Here is a 4,202-nt window from a genome sequence, read left to right as displayed (position 1 = left end):
TTAATGTAAGGTATAAAAATACAAAACCATATTTCTGTCAACATTGGGATAATGAGTAGATTTGTTCACATGGACAAGATAACAAATCTTTCAGAGAAGATGAAACTTACAGACATCAACTTGTTGTAGATATTAATATCTGTTCAATAAAACTATAGCAATTTAACAAGTCGGACTGTACATTTAAAAAACTTGAGGCAATGGTGGCCACTTCACATCAGCTATCACTGAATAAACAATGAACGTAGGGAAAACAAATAGTCCTTGTCCACAAAAAATTCTTTCTGCTACCTATCATATTTCCAGAATCTCAGAATGCTAGCAACCCCTGGTACTGGGAGAAAAACACAGAACAGCCCTTTGCAAGATATCAAAGTATGAAAACACCTTTTCGAGTAAGCATAGTATAAATACACAACCTGGACTTAACTATTCTCTTTTCTTCATCCTGATGTCCTGAAGACACATGGTTCAGAAAAATTGCTCCCAAGTGACAGAGTTCATTCCCATGGGCCTCACAGATCGCCAGGAGCTAAGATGCTCCTTTTTGTGGATTCTTGTCCATCTATCTTTTCACAGTAGTAGGCAACCTGGGTTTGATCCTGGTCATTAGAACAGATTCCAGACTCAACACACCAATGTACTTCTTCCTTAGCAATCTGGCTTTTGTTGATTTCTGTTACACTTCTGTCATCACACCCAAAATGCTTGGAATTTCTTGTACCAACAAAGTGTTATATCCTTTAGTGCCTGTGCCGCACAGTTAGGCTGCTTCCTCAGCTTCATGATATCGGAGTGCTTGCTACTGGCTTCCATGGCCTACGATAGATATGTAGCCATTTACAAACCTCTGCTCTACATGATCACAATGTCCCCAACTACCTGCATCCAGCTTATAGCTGTGCCCTATGGCTACAGCTTCCTGATGGCACTGTTTCATACCATCCTCACCTTCCGCCTCTGCTATTGCCACTCCAACACTGTCAATCACTTCTACTGTGATGACATGCCCCTCCTCAGGTTAGCTTGCTCAGACACTAGCTCCAAGCAGCTGTGGGTTTTGACCTGTGCTGGGGTCACATTCATTTCCTCTGTTCTCAGAGTCTTTGTCTCCTACATGTTCATTATTTCTTCCATCCTGAGGATGCGCTCAGCTGAGGGAAGACACAAGGCCTTCTCCACATGTAGCTCCCACATGCTGGCAGTGACCATATTCTATGGCACCTTGATCTTCATGTACTTACAGCCCAGTTCTATGCATTCCCTGGACACGGACAAGATGGCCTCTCTTTTCTACACAGTGATCATCCCCATGTTGAACCCCTGGATCTACAGCCTCAGGAACAAGGATGTGAAAGAGGCTCTGAAGAAAATCATTATGAACAGACACCAGGCTTTTGTGTCCATGAAACTAAAAACATGACTTCAATAAACAAACAAACAACAAAAAAAAGGCTTTTTAGTTGTCTGTTTTCTCTGTTAATAAAACCAGTTAACGTGCCTTGGACATATGTGATAATCAATAAAGATTAATTCACTATAAAGTGAAATCATTCTCTGTATTTTTGTAACCACTTTTGACTTAGAATTACATTGCCCATAGAAAATGACATAATGATTTCTCACATAAAAATATTATTTTTAAATAATCTCATCCGATAGCTATAAAACTAGATGCTAATCCACAATAGGCAAAGTGAAGGCACTCCAAATTATAAGAGTTATAAGAGTACTTTAACATTATATTTAAAATTGAATTTGAATAATATATTCTAAATTAAATGCTGATATTTTCTGATAAAATTATACAAATAATTTCCACTGAAATTTCTACCAGAATTTTCACTGAAGATATTTTTTTCCCTCAGGGTAGATTAGGAAATGCCTGAAATAATTATTGATTTCCATGTGAAGTGTGGTGTGAAAGAAAATAACCTACCAAGACCAGCATAGTCCTTTACGCAATAATTTATCTAGAACACAAGGGTAACAGTGCCAACTTTGAGAAAGTCTGTCCTAACAATTATATGACTACCAATTGATATGTGGTCAAGATGGTTGATTTTTAGTGCTGCTCAATTCTTTTAGAGACTTGTTGGTTTTTTCTTTCTTTGTTCTACCAATTATTAAGACTGATATTAAAATCCCAATTAAAGTTGCTTAAACTTTTCTTGTCTATTTTTATTTCAGATATTTTGGTGTTTGTTATTTGTGCATGAGTTTATAATTGCTAAATTTTCTTGTTTTCTCCTCTTATTGTTAAAAGTCTCTCTGTTTTCTGTTAGTGGTTATTGCCTTAAAGTCTTTTTTTTTTTTTTTCACTGTCATTAGTGTAACCATTATTGTTTTCTCTTGGTTAACATTTGCATGGAATAATATTCCAAACTCTTAGTATATTTGTGTTTTTGAGTATATCTGGTGTCTCTTAAAGATAGCAAATAACTGAATCTTGCCTCTTTAATAATCTCTGCCTTTTCACTGGAGTATTTAACCCATTATTATTTCTTTTTTTTTTTTTTTCCATTCATACTATAGATGGCAGTGTTCTTTTATTTTTCCCTTACATTTTTAATAAAAGTACAAATATACTTATGGTAAAAAATGCATGTAGTACAGAATGATCTAAAATAATAAGTAAATATCCTTTTCCTATAACATGGCAGATCTGATGTCTTCAAAATCCTTTAAGAGTCATGTGAGTAACACACCAACTAAGTCTTTTCAGGACTTTGGAACAGTGTTGATTGTCTCCTGTAACACTTCTGCTACAGAAGAAACATGCAGTCTTCTCCTTCATGAAGAAAATTTAAAGGGCAACATGCACACACTACTCAGAGACAGCAAAATCCAGGTAGCACCTCAGACACCACTGGGTCTAGTAGTGGCTCCTGAGAGTCCCAGGTAACATCCAGAGACACTGTTGCAGGAGCTCAGCCAAGTCCTTCCTCAATGCTGCATATCCTCCTGGCCAGCTGCACATCCATGGGAAGAGAGTGACTCTCCCAGCATGTAAGGAGAGGAGGTAGGCATCCTCAAAGAGGTGAACTAAATATGCTTCTGCTGCCTGGGCCAAAGAGTAAATGACAGACAGACAGACAAAAGGCACAGGCTACTCTTTGGAGATCTGCTGCACTTCTGAGGGCTCAAAGGACTGAAGGAATGACTGTTCACAAATTGGACTGAACTCACTGCCACACAGAATCTCCTCCAAACCCTCAGGGCATCAACGCATCACTCTCTCAGGAGGCCAGACCCAGTCTGCGATATTACACAGGCAGTTCCATAGAATTCTGGAATGTTCTTCCTCCCCCTTTCAGCACTCACCCAGTGGTACCTAGACCCCTTCTTACCTCTTGAAGGGCCAACAGGGTCTGGGCTTGCCAATTGAAGTCCATCCCACGTGTGAATTTCATACATATTTCTCTTCTCTATGGGGGAATGGGGAATGGGGAGGAGTAGGGTAACAGAAGAGAGATTAAGGGGAAGATAGACTCTCTCAAAGTGTCTCCTATGAATTCTCATCTCCTTCATCCTGTCCTGGCCCTTAATCTTACATCCCAAACAGCAGCAGGTATGGACTCCTGGGAGCTGAGGAAGTGGCATATCTCTTATTGGTGGTAGGGAGATAAGGAGGCAAAATCCCAGGGTAGGAAAAGGGATCAAATGGTGGATGGATGGGAGGGTTCCATTTCTATAGTCAAAGCACACAGTTTCGAAGTAGAGGTGGTGGGGTCATCAGTTCCAGAGAGAACTGCAAGGCTGGAGGGTTCGAGGAGGGCTCATGTACCCAGAAGATGGAGTGCCCAGGCGGCTGAAGGGCGCTTCCTTATCAAGAGGTCTGTGCTCTTCTGCAGCATTTTGACCTGCTTAAGCCAGACATTTCTCCGCCTCTGTGAGGGAGAACCTAGGGAGGCTCCCCGCCGCGGGGTACTGGGCGGCGGACTCGCGGGGCCTCTCCTTGGGGCCTCGGGCTGGCTCCGGCGGCGCGGGCCCATGGCGGGCCGCATAGGATCGGCGCGCGGCCGCCACCACGGCTCCTGATCGGCCTTCGGGGTTCAGGAGCTGAAGGCCGGCTACCGACGGAGGCGCGAGGGGGCCCGGCGGCCGGTGCTCCACCGCAGTCAGCGACGCCCTGCGTTCACTTCTCCCCGCCCCGCCTACCTCAAGGCTGGCGTTTTATAAAACCCCATTCTTTTTTCTTA

The 4,202-nt window shown here is 42.1% G+C and overlaps 2 pseudogenes across 2 annotated transcripts; one reads left to right on the top strand and one right to left on the bottom strand.

Moving 5' to 3' along the window:
* The first annotated feature begins 466 nt into the window (after positions 1 to 466).
* Positions 467 to 1,423, top strand: LOC306639750 (olfactory receptor 8U9-like; annotated as a pseudogene). The gene has a single exon. The product of its transcript is annotated as an olfactory receptor 8U9-like (transcript).
* A 1,310-nt stretch (positions 1,424 to 2,733) lies between these two features.
* On the bottom strand, positions 2,734 to 3,995 carry LOC306639213 (histone H3-like centromeric protein A; annotated as a pseudogene). The gene is made up of 3 exons (XR_013766801.1): positions 3,804 to 3,995; positions 3,351 to 3,428; positions 2,734 to 3,064 (listed from the first exon to the last, which is right to left on the bottom strand). The product of XR_013766801.1 is annotated as a histone H3-like centromeric protein A (transcript).
* Between the last annotated feature and the right edge of the window lie 207 nt (positions 3,996 to 4,202).

The sequence above is a fragment of the Sciurus vulgaris genome (genome assembly GCF_902686455.1).
Source record: "Sciurus vulgaris genome assembly, chromosome: 11".
Classification (NCBI taxonomy): domain Eukaryota; kingdom Metazoa; phylum Chordata; class Mammalia; order Rodentia; family Sciuridae; genus Sciurus; species Sciurus vulgaris.
The sequence above is the reverse complement of the archived record's forward strand: the minus strand, read 5'-3'. Positions and strand labels throughout refer to the sequence as shown.